This window comes from Grammomys surdaster, unplaced genomic scaffold (genome assembly GCF_004785775.1).
Source record: "Grammomys surdaster isolate TR1022 unplaced genomic scaffold, NIH_TR_1.0 135, whole genome shotgun sequence".
Taxonomy (NCBI): Eukaryota; Metazoa; Chordata; class Mammalia; order Rodentia; family Muridae; genus Grammomys; species Grammomys surdaster.
The window spans coordinates 783,427-791,720 of record NW_021604593.1 but is presented as its reverse complement, the minus strand read 5'-3'; positions in this window follow the sequence as shown (position 1 = coordinate 791,720).

Here is an 8,294-nt window from a genome sequence, read left to right as displayed (position 1 = left end):
TTTCTTTCTTTCTTTCTTTCTTTCTTTCTTTCTTTCTTTCTTTCTTTCTTTCTTTCTTATGCATGTGTGTACTAGTGTTAATTTATGTGTACCATTGCATTGGTGCCCCAAAAAGGCATCAGAAATCAGATCCCCTAGAAATGGTGTAGGGTCTCAGCTCCCTATTTCACTTCACTCTTGTCTGTACAGTTTAAAACACCCAGGTTAGTGAGATATATCAACAGCTAAAGATGCTTACCACCAAAACTGACAAGTTGGCAGAACCAATTCCTAAAGTTGTCCTTTGACTTCCTCATGAACTTCATTACCTACACACACACACACAACAACAACAACAACAACAAAACAACAACAACAACACACTTTTTTTTAACAGATCTTGCCTCGAGTTTATTTGTAAAAACAGCATAGGACACTGGTCATCTGCAAATAGTGTGTGGGTAGGTGTGTCACGGCAGTCCATCTGTCTTCACATTGGCAGGAGCCTTTTCTATGGGGCCTTCACAGGGGCCTGGGCACCTTTGGGAGCCTGGGCTGGAGCTGCAGCCTGGGCCTTAGCTGAAGCTTTGGCCTCTGCCTTGGTTTGAACTTTGGGCTTTGGTTGGCAGAGCCTACGACTCTTGGCCATGTAGCTTCAAATACGCTTCCCAAGCTTGGGGTGAGCGATGAAAGCCAGCCGAGTTTGCGGCTGGGGCCCTTTGGCATCTTGGGCTTGATGGCCTAAGGCTTCACAAGGGCCTTGATGGCCTCTGCGCGTGCACTCACTGTCTTTGCATTGTTGGCCTGCATCTTCTTCATGCCTTTCTTGTTGTGCTTCTTGGCAAAGTGCATGTTCCTCAAGAACTTGGGGTCAAACCCCTTAAGAGACTCGTATCTTTGTGACCCGGGTTTCTTGATGCCATTTCTGTGCCATTTGCGGGACTGATTGTGTGTGGTGTGGTTCTTGGACTTGGCCATGTCTGCACGGTAACCCGCGGCTTCCGCAGCACCTGGGACCGGAACAACAACACACTTTTTAATGTAATTTTTGACATTTTAAAATAAAAAATTAAAAACCCAAACCATTAAATGAATAAGAAAGAAACACATTAAAATGAACAAACTGGGCTGGAGAGATGGATCAGAAGAGCACACACTGTCCTTCCTGAATGTGGCGGTTTGAATAAGAATGGCCCCTATAGGTTCATACATTCAAATACTTAGTCACAGAGGAATGGAACTCTTTGATAGGATTAGAAGGATTTGGAGGCCTGGCCTTGTTGGAGAAAGCATGGCACAGGAGGTAGGCTTTGAGGTTTCTAAAACCCACACCAGGCTCAGGGTCCCTCTGTCTATGGATCAGGGTGTAGCTCTCAGGGACTGTCTATGCCTGTCTGTGGACCATCATGCTCCTGGCCATGGTGATAATAGACTAAGCCTCTAAAACTATAAGCCAGCCCTCAGTTAAACACTTCTTTTAATAAGAGTTTTTGTGGTCATGCCGTCTCTTCACAGCAATAGGACAGTGACTAAGGCAGAAGTCTGAGGACCTGGGTTGGGTTCCTACAACTACCTATAACTCCATTTCTAAGGGACGGGATACCCTCTTCCGACCTCTGAGGGCAACCACACACACAAAGCACATGTAATCTCATGCAGGTGCACACACAAACACATAAATAAAAACAAAATAAATCTTTTTTTAGAGTCTTTGTGAATTTCACATCATGCATCCCAATGCCAATCATCTTCCCATCCTTTGTATCCACCTTCTGCCCTTACAGCCTCCTCCCTAAAAGAAAATCTAAAAAATTAAAACAAAAACAAACAAGCAAAAAACAACAAAAAGCATCTCTTTGTAGAAGCTGTAGTGAGTCACAGTGTGTCACACAGTATACCCTTTCGTTCATACAGCTTTACTTGCAAATGGTCATTGCAATATATCATTCATCTGGTTTGAGGTCTCTGGCTTCTGCTACACTATCAACCCTGGATCCTCCTCAGGGCTCCTCTTGGGTATCCTGTTGTTGCCTGCGTCTGAAGATCCTGCAGCTTTGGCTCTGCACTAGCCCCTTCACATGCTTCAGCTGTTCTTAGATGGGGTAATGTTGGGGTGGGTGAACTCAAAGCCCTGGATCTAGGCCTGGGTGGTAGCTGAGTTGGTCAGCCCACTAGCTCTCCCACACTCACCTCACCAGGGCTAGCTCTCCAGCACTGCCCAGCTAGCTCACCCAAAGCTGCAGCCAGCAAGGAGAGCCAGCAAGCCAGCTTTCCTGTTCTCATCCCCTTAGGGCCGGCTCACCCACAGACCAGAGCCAGCTCTCCTGTACTGCCTGGGCAAGGTACTGCAGCCAGAGAGGGGCTGGGCCAGCCCTCCCACTCTCGTGACCTTGGGACCAGCTCTCCCACTTGCTGCAGGTGGCGAGGGGCAAGGGGGTGGAAGCATTTCTCCCTCACTCACACCATCACACTGCAGACTAGTGGCAGAGCCAGTTCCCATGCTCCTGCCACCAGGGCCAGCTCTACTGAGCGGTCCAGGTGAGGTATAGGGCCAGCTCTCCTGAGTGCTGTAGCTGGCAAGGGGTTAGGCCAGCTCTGCATAGCCCTTGAACATCAACATGGTCCCAGGGACATCCTCACAGCCTCTGGTGGTAACACAGACCACAGACAATGACTGTTGTATGGCCATGGACCCAGGCATAGCCCTCAGTGGCAGCAGGGGCCCAGACTTCACCAAGGCCTCAGGTGGCAGGATAAGCTACTCACATTATGCTACTCTGGAATCTCCACCTGTAAGTCTCCTGTTTCACCTCTCAGAGTTCAAACCTTTCTCTCTCTCTCTCTCTCTCTCTCTCTCTCTCTCTCTCTCTCTCTCTCTCTCCAGCACATACTTGCATATCATAGTGGCTCCTGCTATGGGCAGGCCACACAGCAGCAGGTGTGGATGTCTTCTGCCCACCCACTGTCATGCAGCAGGGCAGGCCAACAAAATAAATCTTTTAAAAGAATCTCTTTAAAAGAAATAAATAGCCAGGCGGTGGTGGCGCACGCCTTTAATCACAGCACTTGGGAGGCAGAGGCAGGTGGATTTCTGAGTTCGAGGCCAGCCTGGTCTACAGAGTGAGTTCCAGGATAGCCAGGGCTACACAGAGAAACCATGTCTTGAAAAACCAAAAACAAAGAAAGCAAAAAAAAAGAAAAAAGAAGAAAAAAAGAGAGAGAGAAAGAGAGAGAGAAAGAAAGAGAGAGAGAGAGAGAGAGATAGGTGAGGTCCAAGTATGGTGGTGTCTGTATTTAATCTTAACATTCCAGAGACTGAGTGAACTTAGTGAAGTGGTTCTCTCTGAGTTCAAAGTCAGACTGGTTTACGTATCAGGTTCAATGTCAGCCAGGACTACATAATGAGATCCTGTCTGAAAAAAAAAAAAATAACAACTGTCTCCTCAAAGGTGAATCTTGATTGAAAACTTAATGTGATTTAGAATAACTATGGAAATACATCTCTAGGCTTGTTTAAGAGCGAGTATCTAAAGTAGATCAGCTTTTATTTATTTATTTATTTTTTGGTTTTTCGAGACAGGGTTTCTCTGTGTAGCCCTGGCTGTCCTGGAACTCACTCTGTAGACCAGGCTGGCCTCGAACTCAGAAATCCTCCGGCCTCTGCCTCCCAAGTGCTGGGATTAAAGGCATGTGCCACCACTGCCTGGCCCATTTCTTAAGTTTTGGTTCTGGACTTAACTGTGAGCTGAGTACAGCATTCATCTCTATCTGCTTCTTGACTGAGGATGCACCCACAAGCTGTGAGGCAAATTTACACTTCCTTAAATTGCTTTTGTTGATATTTTTGTCGTGGCAACAAAACTAGCAGCTAATACAGTTGTCATCTAAGGATAAAAGGAAGACGGACTGCCAGGGCATCAATGGTGGCATGCCGGAAATCCAGGGATGACTCAGGTCATCAGGCTTGGTGACAAGAGCCGTCATTTATTGAGTCATCTGGCTGGCTCTAATTTAGTTTTTGTTTGTTTGTTTGTTTGTTTTTGTTTGTTTATTTGTTTTTTAACAGGATCTCATGTAGTTTGGGATAGCAGGTAGTCCAGGAAAGCATAACTTAATCTGAAGATGGCCTTGAACTCTTGACCCCCCCCATTGCCTTCCGGTTGCTGGAATCACAGCACTATGCCATTATAATCTCTTTCTCTTGTCTTAGTGCCTTTGATGATGATTCTTCTTCTTCTTCTTCTTCTTCTTCTTCTTCTTCTTCTTCTTCTTCTTCTTCTTCTTTTGGTTTTTCGAGACAGAGTTTCTCTGTGTAGCCCGGGCTGTCCTGGAACTCACTCTGTAGACCAGGCTAGCCTCGAACTCAGAAATCCACCTGCCTCTGCCTCCCAAGTGCTGTGATTAAAGGCATGCACCACCACCGCCCGGCATGCCTTTGTAAGAATATCCTTTCTCCTTCCTGCAAGACTCCTGGGTAAGTCTAGGGCTGTATGTAGTTTGGTGGTCAAGGGCCTCCTAGCAGGAGCCAGGTGCTGTATTTGATGCCTGCAAGAACAAGATTTCTGGGAACCCCTTTTCTTTAGTCCCTGAGTTTTCTGTAGAAGAATCTTTGTATCATTTTTGCATTTTTGCTGTTCCCCTAATTAACACACACTCTCTCTCTCTCTCTCTCTCTCTGCCTCATGCTTGTGGGTAAAGATGTGAGCTCTCAGCTACTGCTCCAGCACCACCTCTGCCTGCCTGCTGCCATGCTTCCCACCATGATGGTCATGGACTCAACCTTTGAAACTGTAAGCTCCTAATTAAATGTTTTCTTTTATACCTTACAAAAGTAAGACACAAATACTCTTACTACTCAGCTAAACGACTCTCACCCTGAATGAGTCCTGGTCAGAAAGCTCAAAAGACATGAAAATAAGGTAACATGGTGAACTAGGAAACGACTCCATAAACGAAAAACTTAGAGCAGAAACTGATCACTTCCACCACGTCTGTCCTCTATTTCTCTTTCCCAGTAACAGAATTTGTGGTGTTTAACTAGGCACATGATTGCCTGATGCGGTTCTTTCCAGAGAACTTAAGGGTTCTTTGGAAAGTGGTTGGATGGTGTTTTGCTGAGGCAAACATGTGAAGTAACATTTAGCTGAAGCAGACACAGGTGAAAGGATGTTCTGCTAAAGCAAGCACACGAAAGGAACGTGTTGAAGGATTCTTTGCTAATGACATGAATATATTGGTCTGCCTTATATTTTGTAGTTCAGCTGCCTTTGTTGGGACTCCATAGATAGAAACTCACTAAAAAACTTCTGGTAGTGTGCTGCAGCTTCTTGCTGCTTCTTCAAACTCAAGCTGATTGGCAGAAGGTCAGCTGAGACAGACCCATGCTGAGGCAAGACTTGTGGAGGACACACGATGTTTAGAGGGGTAAATAGGACTCGGTGGACAGTGAAGGAGGCTGAGCCAGGCTTGCTTATAGAGCTAGCTGTGGGTCTTACATTTTTGCTGATCTTAGCTTCACTGAGAGAGACATAACCAAGGACTTCTCCTGGTGTTCCTCCTGGAGTTCCTCCTGGTCCCTCCTGCTGACTCTTGCTGAGCTGAGGCTTGGCTGTCACGGCCAGATAGTGCCACAGCGGCTGACTCATGTTTGCTATCCCTACTCTACTGAACTGGACTACTGATATATCCATAAAGTGTTTACGAGTGGATCGAGCTGCTGCTGCTGACCTGTGAACTGACCTGCCGATTTCCAGACAACACAGACTGGAGTTGCTCCAAAGAACCTTTCCAAACAGGTCCACTTCCCCCGCATCCTTTCTTTACCACTACCTCTGGTGGGTGGTGGGCTAAAAGGGAGACAAAAGCATTTAAGAACCATCATTAAAAATAAGGTTTGAAAAAAATTAAAGTTACAATTGTCTATGGCAATAATAATGACGTTTTCCAGCTATGTTTGGGCAGATGAGATGGGACAGAGACAAAACTTCTGCAGGACTTCAGTGAGAGCTGTGCACAGAGACTGGGGCCAGCAGCATAGAATATGTATATAGTGAGTGACCTGGAGACTGAGTCAGCAGGAAGCCTGCGGCTCTGTGATGATTAGGAAATTGACCCACAGGCTCAGAAAATGTTGGAGTAAACGACCCCTTATTTCAACTGGGCCCTTGATGACTCAAAACTCAGTTCTGGTTATTGGTGACTCAGGAGAAATAGCTGACTGCTGGACTCAGTGGCACAGAAAACACCTGAGAGCCAGCAAGATGGCTCAGTGAGTGAGTATATGTGCCTGCCATTGAGACTTTTTCCCTGACTCTGGTCCTTGGAACCCACACAATAGAGGGAGAGAATCTATGGTCCTTACAAGTTCCCCTTGACCTCCACACTTATACCAACACATAAATAAACCAAAATAAATAAATGTAAAAACAACAAAACAAAACCAAATAAGCAAACAAAAAACTAAACAAAAAAGAAAAAGCAATTAAGAAAGAGAAAAAAAAGGCTGGGCAGTGGTGGCACATGTCTTTAATCCCAGCACTTGGGAGGCAGAGGCAGGCAGATTTCTGAGTTCAAGGCTTGCCTGGTCTACAGAGTGAGTTCCAGGACAGCCAGGGCTACACAGAGAAACACTGTCTCGAAAAACCAAAAAGAGAGAGAGAGAGAGAGAGAGAGAGAGAGAGAGAGAGAGAGAGAGAGAAAATCAACAAGGTGGGGTCTGATAAGAATGCTCAGTGGGTAAAGATGCTTTCTAGCAAAGCAGGCAACCTGAGTTTCAACCCATGGAAGCACATGGTAGAAGGTGAAAGTGGCTCCTTCAAATCCTCTGACCTCCACATATGTTCCATGGTGTGTGCATCTGAGCACGCATCCACACAGGCATGCATGCACATAGACACACACACTACACATGATACACACATAAACACACACAAATCAATGGTGTAATAAATTTTTTTTTCCTGAAGAGTTCTAAGCCAGCCTGGGCTACATAGTGAGACCACGGCTACATCAGGGAACATGTTAGTCTCTAAGGCCAGAGGACACAGCAGTGCTAGGGCCAGAGCAGGAGAGCCTTCCAAGTCAAATTGAAGAGCTAGAGTTCTCTTGTTTGTCACTGACACACAGCGGGTTGTAAGCAGGGCAGTCACTGGTCATATTACCCTTTTAAAGGTTACCACAGGTGATATGTGTAATGGGATTCTCAGATTAGAAGCTGTGGCAGCCACCCAGACACTAAGAGGCCAGAAGTACAGTAAGTAAAAAAGAGCTGGTCTTCAGGGGTCATCAGATTTTCAAACATCCTGTGCTGTTTCTGGCTAGTTCTCTCTTGGTTTTGCCTAATCAAAACTGTTCCTATATCAATTAAAAATATTAAATAAAGGCCAGCAGAGTGGCTCAGCATGTACAAGTCCTTATCAGTGAAAGCCTGTCATTCCCTAGAAAGTCAAACAGCTGTCTGAGACCCAGCAATATCAGAGACAGGGATAGGAGACTGACCTCTAATTTCATGGACAAGCTAGTCTAGAGTTTGCAGTACAGCGGAAACAAAAGAGATCCTGCTTCAGCAACGTGGAAAGGAGAGCCAACTCCTTAAAATTATCCTCTGATCTCCATTCATGTACTGTGGCATCATACACATGTACACACACACACACACACACACACACACACACACTGCTACTACTATTACTAATAAGAACAACAATGACAACACTTACTATATATGACACAGGCTTGTAAACTCAAGATTCTGAGGAAGCTGAGACAGGAGGATTACAAATTAAAGGCCAGCCTAGGAAACTTATTGAGACCCTGTGTCAAAATAAAATTTAAAGCAAGCCGAAAGTATAGCCCAGCAATAGTACACTCATCCAGCATACACAGAGCCTGTGATGGTTAGCTCCAATGGTCAACTTGACAGCACCTAGAATCACATGAGAAGGGAGACTCAATGAGAGGCTCTTTAGATCAGGTAGGCCTGTATGCATCTGTGGGGGACTGTCTTGATTATGTTCATTGATGAGGGAAGGCCCTGCTGTGTTTGAGCAGCCGTTCATTCTCTAGTCAAAATGTTCTCTCCACCAACTCCTAAACCCCACCTCATACAGGGTTTCTCTGTGTAGCACTGGCTGTTCTGGAACCCACTCTGTAGAACAGGCTGGCCTTGAACCCAGAGATTCACCTGCCTCTGCCTTCCAAGTCCTGGAATGAAAGGTATGCGCCACCACTGCCCTGAGGCAGGATGTTCTTAACCTCGTAAGACTGGAAAGATGGAGAGACAGAGAGATGGAGAGACAGAGAGATGGAGAGACAGA